At 44.0% G+C, this 19,611-nt stretch overlaps 1 protein-coding gene and 1 long non-coding RNA gene across 5 annotated transcripts in view; one reads left to right on the forward strand and one right to left on the reverse strand.

Annotated features, from left to right (window-relative positions):
* LOC135918181 (adhesion G protein-coupled receptor L3-like) overlaps window positions 1–19,611 on the forward strand; it is a 127,887-nt gene that overhangs the window by 10,042 nt on the left and 98,234 nt on the right. The window lies entirely within an intron of this gene.
* LOC139054716 (uncharacterized) lies at window positions 8,806–18,955 on the reverse strand. Its single transcript, XR_011511448.1, has 4 exons — window positions 18,674–18,955; window positions 17,411–17,464; window positions 16,165–16,347; window positions 8,806–14,827 (listed from the first exon to the last, which is right to left on the reverse strand). It is a non-coding gene; the product is annotated as an uncharacterized lncRNA (long non-coding RNA).

Consider the following 19,611-nt stretch of genomic DNA (forward strand, 5'->3'; position numbering starts at 1 on the left):
TGTTAATGTATTTTGGGTGTGGGTATGTGTTTGTCTGAAGTCGCCGAAATGCGACCGCTTGCGTTTTGTCGAGTTGCTTGGCCGGTGGTGGGAGCGCGCGACGCCTCAAGCGATACCGATGGGCTATTTCATAATAAGTCTCGCAGGGTTCCTTGCGTCTCTCCTCCTCATTCACGCCGTCCGAATCCGCGGACGAGGCTCGGCGCGCGAGATCTCTAGCCAGACTGTGAGCCTACGCGTTGCTTTATAATTTATACTTTATACATTTTATAATTTATCACTCAAATTGACTGTGCCAATATGAGTGAATAGCAGAAACCTTTTATAAAGCTATTCACTTTATTAAAGGAATGATGCGCTTGAACGAGTATATTTGTTGCAGTAAGGCTACTTAGCTAGCGCTTTGTGTTTCATTGCGTACTTCCGTAGACAACAGAGCCGTTACACCGCGCACATGTGGCGATAGTAGAGATGGATGGCTATACACATTAGCCGATTTTCCATGTGTATTGTCTCGAAAAGCTCAAACATGTACCGGCGTGGGAAGCGACTGCCCTCCTGGTCTCTCGCCAGATTCCTCTCCCGTTGCCTCCATTGGGTAAGAACGTGGCGTGAGATGAGCAGGGCTGTGTCCTTCATTTACCTGCACCTCAAAGAGCTATAGTAGTTGTCGTTCAGCGAAAAATGCGCCCCGAAACTTGGTTTCGCAAGAGCACACGCCCTTTGAATCGGCGCCTTCGTATCGGCGGTGAGAGTCCGACATCCAACTACCTACCGCCAAACACGAAAACTGGCGAAAGGGATAAACAAAACTCTACGCTTCAACTGTCAAATGACCACATCCTTCTCTCTTTTTTCTTGACGGCAGCACACGCTTCGTGGAGAAACCACGTGAGCACTTCGTGGCGCTGAACTTCAGCCTCTGGTTCGGCGGCGTAGCATCTTGGCGTGGCTCCATCCGGAGGAAGCATGAAAAACAGGAAAGCACTTGTGAGGGATACGTGTCTTTCACGTAGAAGAATCGACATTTGGGCAAGTTGGTACTGGTGGAACGTCATGAATGGGCAGCGCCAGACAACTTAGACAAAAAGCGCTGTTCTGTGTCTTTTCTGCGTTTTGTCTTGGTCGACTTGCGCTGCCCCTTCAAGATCTTTCGCATAGTTCGACGGTACGTGACAATCCGGAATGGCTCCTTCCGCAAGAAACTGCGTCCAGTGTAATGACTGGTAAATCACGCGAGTTCTCCCTAGTCGAGCCTTAGCATTGCTTCCCGGCAACACGGTAGGACTCGCAGGAAACATTTCATAGACCGCAAACAGTTCAACAGAGCGAATGAGCTAACTCGCACCATAAGAAGCGTCAAGCGGACAGTCTCCAAGGGCCTTCGAAACAACCAACTAGCGCTGCGGATGTGTAGTCCCATAGACTGGGGCTGTCTCCTATCGCTTAATTCTTACTTGGACATCGCTCTACCGCTATAGTTGCGGTGTTCATGTAGCACGCAGAGCCTCAGCGATCACTCAGTTTGGTTCACGTAGAAGTCGAATAGCTTGAGCTCATTTCGTATTTATCTCTCTATGCTTAAATTCCACCCCCATCGATACGCAGCCTCTGCATCTGAAAATCTACCCGTGACCATGCAAGTGGTCAACAGTAAAGTGTCATAAACACTGAGTTGGCGTAGCTTGACTGTTGCACTCCTCCTTTTAGTGGCTGCTTTATGTCGCCCCACCGTGCGCGTATATCGCAGAGCCTTTTTGAACTTCATGCAGCCACAGAAGTCAGCATGGAAAGTGCTGCAAGTGGAAGTGAAGCAGAGATCCTGCCATATTAGCTAGATTTAATTAAGCGCTGCATTGCCAGCGCTCTACGTAGGCAATCGCATAGGTTTTTTTTTTTCAGCATGACGATAAAGGCTCAGTACGAACAGCATCAAAAGACTCGTGGTATAAGCAAAGGTAGGCAGCTATCTTCATGACGTAATGGCCTCGTCTATGCTTGCGATTGGTTGGAAAGAGCCACTAACTGCCGAGCACGTTACACGACTAGCCGAACCAGTGGTGTAAAATATTTGCCTCTTGAATCGGGGGAGTAATTTCATTTCGTCTATTTTCTCCTTAAAGGCCCGTTACATAAAGGGGGGCTCAGTTCCATGTCAAAGTAATAAATGCGAAAATACGGTAAACAGCAGTAATAAACATAGCAAAAAGACAGTATGAGGCGCTTAGTATCGTAAATAGCGAATACAGAAGATTCCATGAAAACAAATTGCAAATAGGAAGCACAAATGTTATGAAAGCAAGAGTCATCCAGTAAATAAATCGTATTTGACTGATCCCTTCCTAATGAAATGATCCCTTCCTAATGAAACCCAAACCAGCATACGTCTGGCAGGCTAAAAACGATTAAGAATACAAGCAGAATGGTTGAAAATCCAAATGAAAATGTTCACTTACAACTTACAAGCCTATCATTTTGCTTAGGTAAACCATGTTGACAGTTGGTTAGGGAAAAATGGAAAAAGAAAATGTTGCGCCCAGATTTTTTTGACTAAGCTACCGATTGCCCGACAAAGATTCCTTTTGATTCCACCAAGATCTTTCTAAATATCCAGTTTGAAATTTCGGGGTGCAATATTGTATTTTGCAGGCGGAATTCATCGGAAGCGTTAACAAAGAGTAACCAGTTTTCGCGCTCCGCAGGCGCTCGAGGTCATTACTAACGCTAGAAATACGGCATAAAAGCGCAGCGCAGAACACGAAAATTGCATTGATCCCCAACACAGTGCGCGTGCATCCAATACAACAGAAACGAAATGGAATTGCGAGGGAACATCGTCGTGGTTTTCATCACAATCGCGTTAAACTGCCGTACCACACCAATTAGAACGCAATGACCATATAACTTTAATTTGCAAACGTGATTAGAAAACAAACATAACGCATAAGCTATGGAATAACTTTGTACAAGCTTAACGTAAGATCGTCTTTATAGGTATCGACGGAAGGAAGTGAATGTTTTACTAACCTTCCGGTTTTACAAAACTCTACTCATGACACCTTGATTCTTCGATTAGTATCACTGAATCCGATTTCGACAAAGGCTTAGAGACAGAGGAGTGCATCGAGACAGCAGTGTGTGTTGCTTGCTGCTCAACGAGTTCGCACATGGTCTATAGTTACTACATATTGTTCTCTTTCCCGTGTTATCTTTCCATCTTGCATTGGGTATATTAAAGAACGCGATGTACAGTCGCGGACAGAATAAAATGGACCACGGCATCTCCGAAAACGTTCAATTCCCGAGCAGCCTGTAGCAGTAACCAGTAAAACTGCCCACGACAACGTTGTTAGCATATTCTAGTCGAGGTCCAAAATGCAAATACCAGATTGCATTGTGAGGTTACGGAGATATTCAGCTTTTTCTTAGATTTCATGGTCCATAATATTCTGTCCGCTACTGTACGTCTCGCGACGATTTCCCTAGCCGTGCTCTGGCATCTGCGCCGTTGCGCTGCTGTTCTCGAAGTCGGGGATTCAATTCCCAGCCGTGGCTGCTGCATTGCGATGAGTACGGCTTGCAAAAAAAAAAAAAATCTGACCAAAAGCCTGACCACCAATGCGAGCCGCGTTGTCGACTATGTGGCAAGGGACACTTCACGGGAGACCGCAGGTGCAAGGCGCGATACAAGACCCCGTACATAGTCAAGCGCCGCCAGCTAGAGCGGAAAAGACAAGAAGAGGAAGAAGCGGCCGCAGAGTACGGCAGCTGTTATAACAGTAGCAGCGACTGTAATGGCAACGGATGCTACTACCTGAATTACCCAGAGATAGACCGTCATTTAGTCACCGACAACCGAAGAGGAAGCTCGGCTAGCCGCGGCGGGAAGGGCGCCGTGGGAAAATCCCGATCCCGATCTCGCTCTCGCCACCGGCCACAGCGGCCGAGAAGCACGTCGATGGCGCGCGGTGGTGCCGGTCCGGGCATCGCAGCTGTCGGCCACATCAGTCAACAAAGTCAGCAGCAGCAGCCGTGGCAGCAGCAACAAGGTCACAGGAGCACTGGGCAACAGGTGAGCTGGGCGGCTGTCGCCGCTTCTCCCGGCGGCGGAGGCGCTCCGGTGGGACGCCCTGGCGGGCCCGCCGTCGGAGGCGGCGGTGGGAACGAGCTCGAGCGAGCGATAGAGCGAGTACTACGACAACGCCTAGAACCATTAGAATCGATGATTGCCGAGCTTAAACGCGAAAACGCGCTCCTTAGAGAGGAAAATTTGAAATTGAAAGGCGAGCCTCCACAATCGCAGCAACCACAACAACGTCACACGATGATGCCGCCATCCTCGGTGCCTCGATCACCGACTCCATCTCGGCCTGAGCCGGCCGGGTTGGACACGGATGACGAGGGTAGCTCGATGGAGACGGCGGATGAACGGGATAATCGTCCAGTTACCGCGAAAAGGATCGCACTAGATCCCGCAAGACCCGACACCAAACAGCCATGCGGCCGTTACGAGAAATTAGAGAAACGAATAGACGGCATCGAGAAGAGCCTCGAGGAACGTTTTGCAAAACAGACGGCACATATGAACGAAATGTTTAATAACGCGGTGGCTAAGCTCTCTGAGCAAATAACACAAATGCTCGCCGCGCACTTGGCGCGTATAGACGACATAGAAGCGAGGCTGCCGCCAGCTGCGGGTAGACCAATAAGAACGATGAGCAAGCCCTACTCTAGACAACAACAACACAATCAGCCGCAGCAAAGCACGCTCACAGACGTAGAGACACAACCGCAGCAGCAACCAAGTCGCCTCGATGGCGACGGGTTAAATTAAACACAGGCATCATCATGGCTACACACGCAACGAACCACACTAACACTGGGAAACAACAACAATACACCATCTGGCAGTGGAACTGCCGGGGCTACAGGAGGAAGCGCGCTAATCTCCAGCAATTCATACGCAGCCGCGAGACGAAACCGGACGTAATCCTTTTACAGGAGACAAACCATCCGGTAAAACTAGCTGGCTACAAGGCCATAGATGCGACCGCGACGGACAACAGGCAAAGAAGGAAACGGTCTACACCCCACGTGGCAGATGGCGCGGGGCGGTGGTGGCGCGCCGGCCGTCGCCCCCGCCCCGCCCGTTGCCGGTCGCCGCCGTGCTCGTTCGGCGTAACGTCACTGTAGCGCAGCGCGAACTTCCCTCCGTAAAGATACCTCACGTATTCGTAGAATTAATTCCTAAGTGTGGCCGCGGACTCTTCGTCCTTAACGTGTACAGTAAACCCACGCTGCAGCACCGCTTCGCGGACCTGCTCCGGGGCGCGCGCGCGGCTTCTGGCGGCGAGCCTCTAGTTGTTGCGGGCGACTTTAATGCGCCCCACGGAGCCTGGGGCTACGCCCGAGAAACACCCAAAGGCAAACACCTTTGGGAAGACTCGCAAGACCATGGGCTTGAACTGATCGCGAATCCCGCCGATCCCACACGCCGAGGGAACAGCGTGAGTGTCGACACGCTACCCGACCTCGCGTTCGTTTCGAACGTAACCACAGCGCACTGGCAAAACACGCAAGAAGATTTAGGAAGTGACCACATGCTGATCGAGATGACGATAGGCACGGGCCCGAGCGGTCGTGGGTCTAACCCTGTAAGCAAAGGCCGTAAACTCAAGCTTGTGAAGTGGGACGCGTTCCGCAAGAAACGAGAAGAAGCGGGGCGAGGCGATGAGCCGATTACGGACATAGACAAGTGGACTGCGACGCTCAGAAAGGATGTAGACGCGGCAACGAGCGAAGTTCCGCCCGAGGCGAACCTTGAGATAATTGACAGCAGGCTGCTACACATGTGGGAAGCAAAGCGAGCACTTCTAAAGAGATGGAAATGTCAAAGACACAATAAGGCTTTGCGCAAACGCATAGCACAATTAGACAGAGAGATCGAAGAACACGCACTCCAGGTATCCAGGGCACAGTGGGAAGACACGTGCAACGGCCTCGAGAGGCAGATGGCCGGGGCGAGCGCTTGGCGCCTTTTTCGGCACCTATTAGATCCGGAGGAAACTAGGGCCGCTCAAGGCCACAAGACTCGTAGACTAGTAAGAGATTACAAAGGTGATAACTTCTTCGACGCAATACGTGATCGTTACTTTAAGAAGGCCGAAAGCATCCAATATGCCGAATACGACGGCGTCGCAAACGAGAAATTGGACGCGGAATTTAGCGAAGCAGAAATTCGGATAGTCCTGTTCGAACTAAACACCCGATCGGCGCCCGGCCCGGACCGGGTTACCAACAAGACTCTCCGTAACCTAGACGATGAGTCGATCTCCCGCCTCGCGACCTACGTCAACGAGTGCTGGCGAGGGGGCTCCCTTCCCGAAGCGTGGAAACGGGCCCGCGTTATCATGATTCCAAAACCCGGCAAGCAAGTTACCCTCGATAACCTAAGACCGATTTCGCTTACGTCTTGCGTTGGCAAAGTCATGGAACACGCAGTTCTCACCCGCGTGACCGACTTTCTCGAGGATCGTGACGAGTTCCCGCACACCATGCTAGGATTCCGCCGCAACCTCTCCTCACAGGACGTATTGCTTCAGCTTAAACACCAGATCGTAGACGACACTTCCAGCTCCACTAAGGCAATCCTCGGCCTGGATATTAAAAAGGCCTTCGATAACGTTAAACACGAAGCAATCTTAAAAACAATTAGAACGTTAGGACTTGGCCAAAGAACGTATAATTACGTTAGAGATTTCCTCGCGTGCAGGCGTGCATGCATCGTCGTTGGCGACGAGGAATCGCCGGAATTTGAGACGGGTCCGTACGGCACGCCGCAAGGATCCGTCATATCACCATTACTCTTTAATTTAGTTCTACTCGGTCTACCCGAGAAATTAACAGAAGTTGAAGGATTGCATCATAGTCTATACGCGGATGACATCACCCTCTGGGTTCCCGGGGGAGGATGTGACGGTCACGTCGAGCGAACGCTACAGGCAGGAGTAGATGCGGTCCAGAATTACTTGCGTGGAACGGGCCTCGAGTGCTCGGCTACCAAGTCCGAACTGTTAATCTACAAACCCACAAGGAGAGGTCGTAAAACCCTGCGCGACGAAGAACGGGAATACTCCAAAATACGTATTATATTGGCAGATGGTACTCCCGTACCGCACGTAGACAAAATTAGAATCCTGGGGTTACACCTGCAGGCAAATGGCCATAACGGAGAGACGGTGCGAAGACCGTCGTTCGGTAGATGACACGATCCGACTCTTGCGTCGCATCACGAATAGACGCAATGGTATGCGTGAAGACTGCGCGATCCGTCTCGTGCAGGCGTACGCGATAAGCCGCATAACGTATGTTGCCCCCTACCTTAAGTGGATAGGGTGCGAAAAAAACAAGGTCGAATGCATGATACGAAAGGCTTTTAAGAGGGCGGTCGGCGTTCCACTCAACGCGAGCACCGACAAGTTTCTGGAGCTCGGGCTTCACAACTCACTTGACGAGTTAATCGAGGCGCACGACATTGCGCAGTACGAACGATTATCTAATTCAAAGACAGGTCGATGCATCCTCGAGACACTCGGCATCGCGTACACACTAAGAAAAAAAAGAGTATCCCTTCCTCTTTTCGAAGAGTCTGGACTCGTCACGTATACGACTCACTTTGTGGGAGACACCCGAACTCTCTTTTGGCAGAGAGTCCCGAGACTATCTGTGCTCAATACAAGGTGTTCGCGTGACTCTGCACACAATAGTCATGCATACTCTGTTGTAATAGTCGCCTATACCATCTCAAAAGGGTTACAAGACTAGTGCTGAGGGAGTCCGTTAACAATTCTAAATGAGTCGAACGACTCAAGATAAAGTGTCTCGTGAACACTGCAAGAATGATTCAGGTAACTATTCTAGACGAGTCCGATGACTCCACCATGTGTGTCAAGTTACCCTTAGTGCGTGGTGCCGGCCTCTTGCAAATGCTAGCGGCAAATGCGGCCTCTGGCAAGTCGTTTCACTCTTGGATGGCAGTGTCGAGCCGCTTTTCAAAATGTGTCAACAACTCTTGCTGTAAGTACACACGACTACGGCTAGTTCTCAAGAAGACTACTATGAAAAGACAACATAAGATAACAAAGAATCCACAGTAAACTTGACAAAAAGCACATGGCAGGTTAGCAAGAAAAAGTTAATATTTCATCAATCTTTGTTACTGTCTTCTGGAAAATTCAAATGTATAAGTCAGCACAGAATCACTATGAAAGCAAGACAGTTCTCTTTACCATTAAACTGGAATCAATAGCCAACTAAGCAAAACAGTCTTAAATAAATATCCAATATGTAGCCTGCAGCTGCATATGCATGACACTGCAATGCCACTCAGAACCATAATGAGACCCCAAAATATTATGTAACTCATGTTGAAGGTTAATTCACCACCGCACAAGTCTCTTATAATATGTCAAAATATTCATAAGTTCAACCTATTTCCCTGTTCTAAAAGACTTAACTTACGACTTAACATTCTAAGCAAGTAAGCTACACATAACAAATAAGAGAGGCTGCACTTATGTACAAAGGAAACCCATATAATGAAGTGCAATAAAAACAATATTCCAACTTAGATTACATTATCTATGCATTACGCTATGCTTGCTGAAAACAACTGGTTGGCAATTGATAATCCAGTCTAATAGTAAAAACAGCTGTCTTACCTTATGGTACTCTTGTTGGCACTTTTTCCCACACAATTTGTGCATGTTAGCGTGATGAAAATTGATCTGAAAAACACCACATTAAAAAGTTGTGCATCAATTTTATTCTGTCATACAACATGCAACAGTGTATAAAAACCTCATAACTGACAAAAATTACAAAAATAAATACAGCAACACTTACACTGATCATTTATTTATGTTGAGAAGCATACTTTTGCAAGACTAAGTAAAATAGCTGACACAGACAATTTCACAGGTAGAAATAACCGCTAATACAAAACTTTCCATAATCCAAACACGTTGACAAAATAAGTAGCACAGGCAGCTGTATTTTGTTACGGCAAAGATAGCGCATGAATGACGAGTACAAGAGGGGAAGCAGAACACATAAACAAACTATACCCAGCTGCATGCACGCAGCTGTAACAATACACATAGTGCACAAAGATCCAAAAGAAACAAAGAGGAAGATGTGAGGAAGGCTTCTTCTACTCATCACAAGTCATCCTGTAAGAGCACTTTATGCACTGGCTGTAATCTATCCTCAGGACATACATGAATAAGTTACTTTAGGTGCCACATTTATAAATCACTCATACAATGTTCTTGTGATTTTCCTTATTCCAATCTTTAGCTTAGCAAGCATGACTGAGTTACGTAAAGCCTCCCTACGGCTTGGCACATATACACAAAGAAGTGTTTCTATAAACACTGGAGGTCACGGACGGATGACAGACACATACCTCTTTTAATTCTTTTGTCTTTGTCATTATGATTACCTACCACAGTAGTCTTTTGTAGAGTGAAACACATCCAAATAACACACTGTGGGCAACCAAGTGTGAATACCTGTTCTCGAATTCTACCTTTCTCTGGCGTCCCGCTAAGGTAACAATGGCGCAAAGGATTGTCTTCCCAATGTATGCATTCCCATACGACAGGAGCAGATGATAAACCACATTAATGGTGCGTGAAATAAAGCATCTGTGCTTGACTTCCCACTGCCGCTCCCATCTGGAGTGATCTTTTTTTTTGCTTTGTATACACTAGTACAGGTGCTACGTAGTCTCCTTGGAACCCAAAGCAATTCTCACACCACAGCAGGATGTCAATTTTTTTTAAATTCTAAGCAGAACTCTCGTTATGGGGGACAATTGCGAACTTTTATTTTTGCTTTGTATCTTAATTATGTTGTTGACCTTTAAATTTAGCCACTTTACTACTTTTCTGCAGACAGGCCATTGCACCAGTGCTAGGTTTTGAAAACACCAGAGCAGGGTAGAAAGCAAGAAGAGATATTTATAATTTGGGTGCCTTCTCTGCATTACATGGATATGTTTCAATGAACGATAAGACTACTTGGTAGATAAACATATAAAAGATAAGAGAATTAAGCTCAAAGCCTACCAAATTAGTAACTGGGAATTTCATATGCAAATTAAATTTCCTGATTCCCAGTGATGAAACAGTTTTGAGAATATGTGCGAAGGCAACCAAGTGACTCATTCTCACAAAGAAAACAAAATAAAAACAAGCAAGATTACAAGAACTTCGAACTTGCAACCTTAAGTAAGACACCTGACATGACTGATTTATGTATTTACTGAGCATAAATTACAGCTAGCGCATAATCTGCTTGAACAAGATGACAAACAATGAGTTACTGTTGCTTTCTGTCTGGGGCATTTGGCTCTTCTGAACACATGCACATTGTATGGCACAGCTGCGTGGATGTAGCTGGGCATAGTTATGAGTCAGCATCACTCTGTTATTATGGTCCTTCACTATTATCGTTATAATTTATATTTGGCAAGCAGCCTAACTATCGGGTTGATCAGCTGTATTTTAAACAAAACATACTGACAGATTTCCGTTTCTAGCTAACATAAGGAGGCGGGTACATCCTTTCAGATTTCAAGAAACAGCTGTGCAACAGAAAGTCTACGATGACCAGTACCTTTATTATTAAGTGCCATGTACTAGATCTTTCTGCAATGAATACCTCTATTACCAAAAATTGTAGTCTGAAAAACTAATTGGAAAATATTTACAAAAGTGACAGATACTAGAACTGAATTACAATTGCAAATGTTTTCGTAAACAAGATCACAATAATTGAAGTTTTATTAATTTCAGCAAAATGGCTGACCTCCTATTATTGAGGCTAGTCAGTGCTGAAGGTATTGTTAGTTTGTAGGAGTCCTCAGACTGACAGCTCTGAAATATTTATCGCCATACTTGGTGGAACATGCTTTGCTGTTGCAGATATTACTTAGCCACAAAACATTTTGTAAGCTTTATGGGACAATTCTGTGTGGAAGATAAACCTTTCTGATCATGTCTTTTTGGGTTGTGTATCTCGGAACTGGTGCTAGTCTGAGTTCTTACAAACTAGACGTTATAGAGTACGGTAATTATAATGCCTGCCAGTGCTATAAATTTCTGTTAGCGAAAATTGTCGCATTGTCATGAAGCAGTTATGTTCAATTTTTAGCGGCAGTCACTGCTGAAACACTCAGTACAAAGCACAAAACAAAGATATGGAGTCAAAATGTAAATGTCGAACAAAGTTATAGTCAATTCTTCATTTCACACACCTGTCTTTTTTTCTGTTAGTTTGCCAATACCAATTGCACATACACAAACATTTGAGTATTGCAATTCTGGTAAATGCAGGAAATTTCAGTGTTTAACAGAAGCCCTTGGGAAGACAGCCCAGAGTCGCTTCAACAAAAAGACTTGCGTTCAATTTGCGTTTCTAGGTTGTAGGTCACTATAGCAAGGGGCATGTTTTGCTGATTGAATATTACTCGAAACAGTCTTATTATTCGTGCTAGAGGCTTGAAAAGAGAGCAAATTGTAGAGTTCTTCATGCAGATGTCATATATGTCAGTATTTCTTTAGCTGCTTCTTGAGTTATGTCCTACATAATGGGAAAATACACTGATCTTTGCGGGCACTTTCTTGTGTAAATTTTCACAAAAAGCAGTGTGCTGTAGCTACCTCAGCTCTTTGTAGACTGCAAAGTGCCGATATCTATTCAAAGAGCATGTAAAGTTACTAGAAGTATGCAAAATTAGTAGGCAGGCAGAGAGGCCTGCCTACTAATCTTGCATACTTCTCATGCTATTGTGAAAAAAAACTATTGAATATACTTCAAAAACATTTTCTCACAATAGCATGAGAATAACCTTATGCACTTATAGTTGTCCTATACTTCGAAATTTGGCATACGTACTCTTCAAGATATGCAGAATGCTGATGTCTAATTGAAATTGCAATCTGTAAAATTATTTAATGTGGCCTAATATATTTTTGCATAGTTCCAGTAATTGTACAAGCCATTTGGATAGGTATCACCACTTTGCACCATACGAGTAGCTCAATAAGATACAGCATGAAGCTATTTCTGAAAATTTTATACACAGGAAAGTGCCCACAAAAATATTTTGCCACTGTGTAGGACATAACTGAAAAACAGCAGCTACACAAAAATAAATGACAATTCAAATCTAATAAAACACTTTATGAATGACAGTATATTCAAATCTCTAGTACAAATATATAGAAGTTGTTTCGAAGAGTTAATAAGGGGGTGTCAGTGTATTCTACCAAAGTGTTAGAAAATGCCTTCAGGCATACCATGGGGAGCTTTATAAATAGCACACGCACGCATCTGCCTAAAAAGCCCCATGCCCTGCTTGAATTCATTAGTCATTTTTGCATTCTGTTGTATGTCACCATTTGCATCCCTTAACATAGAGTGCACGAAACCAAAAACAGCCTATTACCGTATTTACTCGCATAATGATTGCACTCGCGTAATGATCGCACTCCTAAATTTTGTCGTCAAAATTCGATTTTTTAAATTTCCCATGTAACGATTTCACCCCGAACTTGCCGTAGTGATGTGTCATGTGCCAAATCTAGCTAATAATGATCGCGCTTACCATCTGTCGACTGCTATGCGAACGACTCTTCAAGACAAACCAAGCAGACTGCATGCAAAAAACTTTCTTAAGCAGATGCCCCATTTCATTCCTTTCATCACTTTCTGCACTTCTACGACAAAAAAAAGCTACAACCAAACTTTCCTTTATTATGTGTAGGCTTTATAATGGTTGTGGTCAACAAAAACAACAAAAAAGGCGTCTTTCGATTCTTCTCATCTGCACTTGTGGGCACGCAACAAATCGCGAGCGGCAATGATAGCAGCCACGTTTACACTGATACGTTAGAAGTGTACCCTATTCATTCACCGACGTTTGTAACGCAGCTAAGATATTCGCCCACCCTTAGCGGAAACGTGCCACATTAGGATAGTGGTGAAGACAAATGCCGCAGTTTCCGCAGCATGCCCACCATGTGTTCCTATGTCACTGGCAGAGCTAAGCGCGCCCATCTCTGTCCCCTCAAAGTGGGCATGGCTATGCTATTGCCGCAAACTCGCCGATGTTATTCATTACTAATATGGAAGAAACTGTTTGAATGCACTGTAATGTACTCACGAGAAGAAAAACGCAATCAGGGCGTTCGGCTTGCTCTGCCGGCCACCATTTTTTTTCGTGTCCTGCACTACATACAGCAGCAGCCGCCTATTTGTTGACCTGTTGTCATCCCGTAGTAAATGCCAGATAATATATTTTTTTTCTTTTTGCGGGAAATTTAACCAGCGTAATGATCGCACCCCTGAATTTGAGTAAATTTTTTTTACAAAAAAGTGCGATCATTATGCGAGTAAATAGGGTAACACACTGAATTTTTCGCCTGTAAAGGGGTTGTATACAAATGGGGGCAGCCAACTCTAGTGTGACAATAAACAAATATTTGTTTTCACAATATTGAAACCAGTCATAAAATATATCCTCACAAATTTGGAAATGAATAACCAAAGAATCTTGCTGATTGTCTTATTGGTGTCCTAAACAAGATCTTTTCATGTTTATAATTCCTAGTTTAATTCACTTTCTCTAGTAAATGGGCTCTGACTTAGACTACTCAGTGTAGGAGACTAACCCAGACCTGGAAGCCAATATTTAAATCTGAAATAAAGACATACATCCCACGAACACGTCACTGCTATGTCATCAGAAGCGTGCATCCATGGACATATAGTCTGTAAAATAATTTTTGCATGATCTGTACTGTTACTCTTGTACTAATAAATTAGGAAATGCACTTGCTATTTAAAGCACTGCTGTAAACCTTTGTGTTTGAGAAATGCAATACTCAAAAGTGTAACACAACCAATGTGTGCATGAAACCTACGATGCCTTTGACATTCGTCAGTGTGGCAAATAGGCACTGAGAAATGCCAAGGGCATCATAGCTTTCTTGTTTGAAACCTTGTATGCGAGTACATTACTGGTATCTTTGCAGTGAAAGGAAGTCGCATTATTATCAGACTTATGAGGGGAACTCATGTTTCTCTAGTTTAATATTTTCTTTTTTGTGCTCCTATATTCTTGACTTTTCCAAGAATAATGGGTGTTTGAAATAAGTACTCTATATTGCTCTTAAATTTTTCCTGCACAAGAGCCCACGTTAGGTTACATTTCTTGAACCCTTTGCAGTGCTGTAGATTATCAAAAGAAAGAAAAAAAATGCTGTAAGTTTGCATTTTAGCCTTCTGTATAACAAGTATGAACCTATCAATTACACACACAAGTACGAAACAACTACAAAAAACTGGGCATAAAGACATACATTATAATACCAGGAATCGATGGTGAGAATTCTAATACAAAGGAACCATTAAAAACTCGGCACTAAAGACACATATTAATTATAATAACACAAGTATTTGCTAAGAATTTGAAGAGACAAATAGAATGTCTCTTCAAATCACTCCACCCCAACATTCATCCATGGTTCGATGAGTGACCACAGTTGGTGATGCTGTTTGGATAAGTTGCGGCGGAGGTGCAGCTGTGAAATAGGTGGAACATGTAGAGGGGCCACCAAAGGTTGCATGCTGGTTGCACAGCAGGTTGCCTTGATCTCCAGACTCACTCGACACTCATGCGTTGAGCCTGGTTATACGCCATTTGCAAAAAGGCCTTGCCCAAGTGTGTGGTACGGCTTTGGTAAAATTTCGAGGCAACCTGAAAAACATAGATCGATATCTATAAGCACCACAATATTCTTCACCATAGGGCAAACCTGAAGTTTACCATCGGCACATAGCAGATCATGAAAACAGACACAAGCCACCAGACTTCAGGTATAAAAATGTGCAAAAGTGTAAATGAGTGTGAAGAGCTGCTTATAGGATGGAATGTTTCATTTTGTCTTTTGTAGATCAATAATAGTATCTTAACATAAAGTCAAGTTTACTTTGCCCTCCCTAAAAAAACTTAAAATTATGGGGTTTTACTTGCTAAAACCACTTTCTGATCATGAGGCACGCCGTAGTGGAGGACTCCGGAAAGTTCGACCGCCTGGGGTTCTTTAATGTGCACCTAAATCTAAGTACACGGGTGTTTTCGCATTTCAACCCTATCGAAATGCGGCCGCCGTGGCCGGGGTTCGATCACACCACCTCGTGCTCAGCAGCCCAACATAGCCACTGAGCAACCACGGAGGGCATGGCCCTCCCTATTTGTGTAAGTAGGCTATTCCATGCGAGCTGTACCAACCTGGCACACGACCACTTGAAATTTTTTTGAAAAACTGGAGGCCCTTCAATATAGCGCAAATGTTAATTTCAAGAAATACTTAACTTAAAAAGTTTTTTTACTGGCGCAAGCACTAAGTGAGATTTTGTGTAATGCACCAATCTATGCATCATAAAAGGCATAGCAGAAAAATTGGTTCCTTCATTAAGGGGGACAAATTTTTCAGGACAATAAAGAGAGGCCTTACACCAAAAATTGAACTGCTTATTAGCCACTGCTCAGTTTATTATGGGTCATTAAAAATGGACAAAATGGCCTATTAACTTTATTTTCATGAATCTGGCTTACAGCAAAAGCTGCAAATTTATGTAATCCACATATTTAGGAGTTGTGCTGCATGCAAAAACTGGTTTCAGGAACATAAATTATGCAGCAGTGCACAGAGATGAGGATGAACTAGCAAAAAAAGTCAGTTTTGGTGTGTTTATCGGCATACTTACTATTGAGGCAGTCCTAGTAAATTTATGCCCACTACCATGTATGAGTGTACACTGTATTGTTTTTAGATTGCTAAAGCTTTATCAGAGCAGTTTTTTGTTAAGCAAGAAAAAAAATTGTACAAGTGGTCTCCTACTGGTTTCAAAATTTGCAGCGCATTTCGTGTAATCCACATAGCCTTTTGGCGGCTAAGGCAAACTGCGTGGACTTGAGCATCCCTGCACAGATAGCAGGGAGTCTAAACTGCTTTGAAGTTAACTCTTTCATTGCCGAGTGGCTACAAGCCACTTCACTCAAAAAGTTGCCACTTAATCACATGTATTTACCTTAATCTTTCTGTCGGCTTCCAGCCTGCTTGGCATCATCACGAAGGCTGCCAACTCCCTAGTGGACGTAGTCAGGACACGGTGGTGGCAGGACAGCAGGAGCTGCCAAAGGCTTCGAACTCTCTAGTGGACGTAGTCAGGACACGGTGGTAGGATGCAAGGGCGGGAGCCACCAGAGTGTACCTGCAGCAAATTTGCACAAATGCTCTTAGTCCTAACATGTCACAATTTACAAGAAAAATTCAGCTGTCTGTGTAACATGGATACCAATACAAATAAATGTAAACAGTTAGGTCCTATAACACAACTAGAACATCGACAAAGAAGAAATGGTACTTAAGCTTATGAAAATCCAAGCAATGAAAAAAAAAAGAATGTGCATCCGATTTGTGCATGGAAGCTCAGTGGAAACCCGAGCTCATACCATCAAATGATCTGCTAGTCAACTGCAAGCCTTTTAAAATGTCATTGTATATTTTTTACACGCACTATGTTAAGCTGCATTAAAACAAGTTCAGCATCTCTAAATATAAGTAATCACGAAGCAATTCAATTAATGAATTCCAGTGGTCGATAATGCAACAAAGTGCATGCTCTGATGAAGCTGGCCAAACTGGGTAGTGACAAATAACAATGTGGTTCTCTACATCTTGTTTTTCTGGCTTTCGCTGTAGCATTAAAATACACAAGAAATTTCACATTCCTGACATTTAACCCTGCTAATTTTTATTCCATAATGCATAATACTTCAGCAAGAGCAATAATGCTGTCTTTTAATCATAAATAGTGATAGAACAAGAAATTTTACTGGAGCTAATGTTTTGACAAGAAAACTTATCTCCTTCTCTTTGTCGAAACATTGGCTCCAGCGATGCTCCTTGTTCTACGCCTCTTCATCATTTCAAGTCTCTGTCTTCCTGTGCACCTCTGTACTTTCAATGTTGTATCAATGAAATTGTAATAACGGAGAATTAGTAAATGTAGCTGATGAAGAACTTGGGCTTGTTGGTAGACAATGACAGAGTAACTGCGCAACATAGAGATACGAACAAAGGAGGCTTATGTGTGCCGTCACCTCCAGCCATGTTTCTTCTTTGGAAGATTACTCTATCTCGATGTAAAAGTATTACCCTTTGCACAATAATGCTGAAATGAATAAAGGCCAGGAAAGTGGACACAAAAATTACAACAAATAGCATCATATGCTAATGAGATATGCGAAAGTGCCTGCTACGATCTGTCTCACCCATAACGTGCTGAATAAGATGGCGTCTTCTGGATGTTGGCATTTCTTGAATACCTAAAATAAAGTACATTTCAAAATTACAAAAATACACAGAACAGCAGTAGCAGAGGAGATAACGCATTGTTTAGTAAAAGAAAGTAAACTAATCTCTGATGCAGTGCAGACGAAATTTCCTTTATTAAATTAGTAGAATAATACACCACACTTCATTTCATTCAATGCTGTGAGCGTTTCTTGGTACAAGAAAGAAAGGTATTTCTGCATGAAAACAGTAAAATAATCATAGCCTTCTACTTTTACAAAATACGCGACAGTGACTAAGCCAACTACAGCAGTATATACTTAAAATTGTTATATGCACATTACAATAGCCAAGACAGGATAAACTTGGGTTTATATGCAGATCACCAGGAGGTACCACTTTGCAATCAATTCATTTCTGCTTGCCAAATATCTGCACTAACATAAGACTACAAATAAAAAGACCCTCTTTTTCATAAAACACCGAACTCGAAATAAAAAATCCAGTAGGAATACCACAACTTCTGTGCATAACACAGCCAGGTTTTGTACGCCTTGTAGGTTTTACTATATAAAGGTTGCAGCAAATTCATGCTTTTAAATATTTACCACCATGAAAATAAAGATTACATAAAAAATAATAACATTATACATCGGCTTAGATTGTCAGCTAACGTGTTTTGTGTTTTCTACTTACAGCCAAATGCACATAAATTTTTTTCTGTTTCAGCGCTTTTAAAGCGCTGTGTCTGTTCGCTTGTGCATGCAGCCGCTTTACCGCTCTTAAGATATCTGTGCTGCCACATCGCCTGACACTGCCATACAGCGTTGTAGCGCTTTTATTATTCGCGGTAATATACCTAAAGCGCTAGTAAATCTTCAGAATACACAAGCTGTCTTTTCGACTACCTGTCTTCGCCAGCGAAAGTCACACTGGTGCTAGTATTGTATCTACACTTCAAGTTACGCAGTACTTGATATTATACGGATTTTTCGATGCGACAGGCCACTCGTCACCGGAGTCGTTAAGAACGGTGTTTCTCCTGCCAGTACAGCTTTGCAATAATTTCAGATGCTCTCCTGAGGCTTCCGTCTGCCAGTAGTATTTTCGCATACATACGCGCACGCATGCCCAAGAAACGTCTGTGAACTGCCAAGAGAAACGTGGCGCAAAATGTAGCCATACCGGAAGGGCCGAGTCCGCGCCGTTTGTAAACTCGGAACAAAAGCTGATATGCTTACCTGAGACGTTAAGAGAAATATGGCAAAGGTCACAGGTCCCCGCTGGTAGTGGTTCGTATGCATCTGGTCGTCTCTGTTCGTTGCGATCTCCCATATCACAATGAAAGATGCAGTGCAAACCGAAAGACGAAATCGGCGATGCGCTGCTGCTGGCGGCGGTCCCCTCGTCGCAATCACACAGCACGGACAGAAGCTCCCACCGTAACTTGCCGCAACGCTTGGTTGCAGTCGCCCCTAGCGCAGCGATTTCAGAACCACTCAACGACAACGCACTCGCGCGTGATACAGCGCAACTTTAAAATGGCGTCATGCTATTGACGGCTTCGGCTTTGGATCATTTTGTATCTGCACAACTGAGCAAAACAGTTGCGCTAGTTTCGGTTTTGTTTCCTCGCGTTGAAATAAAAACTGTTTTGCTCACTGATAATTTTACGTCACTTAAGTAATGTTCACGAATGAAACAGCCATGAATTTAACACGCGTATTGAAATGCCCGCTACGTTCACTTGGCAGAAGCAAAATTTGCCCGTCCGAGCGTGGTTACGTTTGAAATATCTATCGGGGGGCTGTCGGAGGGCAGCGGATTGGGCGAGTTGGTGTTGCATGGTGACAATAAAAATTCAAACAGCGCATAAACGACGGGACCAGAATCAGCGCCGTGTTTGTTTCCTCCTCATTCTGGTCCCGTCGTTTATGCGCTGTTTGAATTTTTTTTGGCTGTCGGAGCATGCTCGAAGTGTGAAGACGCGGCGTAATTGTCCTTAATTTGCTTAGCTATAACGGTGCGGCTGCCCTTTATTTCTGTCGAGTGCAGTTTGCTCTGATGTGAGGTAGAACTACAAAGCCGCCCATGTTACTGAATGATCTAGTGCACCTGAAGCTGCCAGAACTCCGGTATTTCCTCCACAAGTTCTTGCGACTGTGTGCCGTTGCCACCA

Source organism: Dermacentor albipictus, chromosome 1 (genome assembly GCF_038994185.2).
Source record: "Dermacentor albipictus isolate Rhodes 1998 colony chromosome 1, USDA_Dalb.pri_finalv2, whole genome shotgun sequence".
NCBI classification, from domain to species: Eukaryota; Metazoa; Arthropoda; class Arachnida; order Ixodida; family Ixodidae; genus Dermacentor; species Dermacentor albipictus.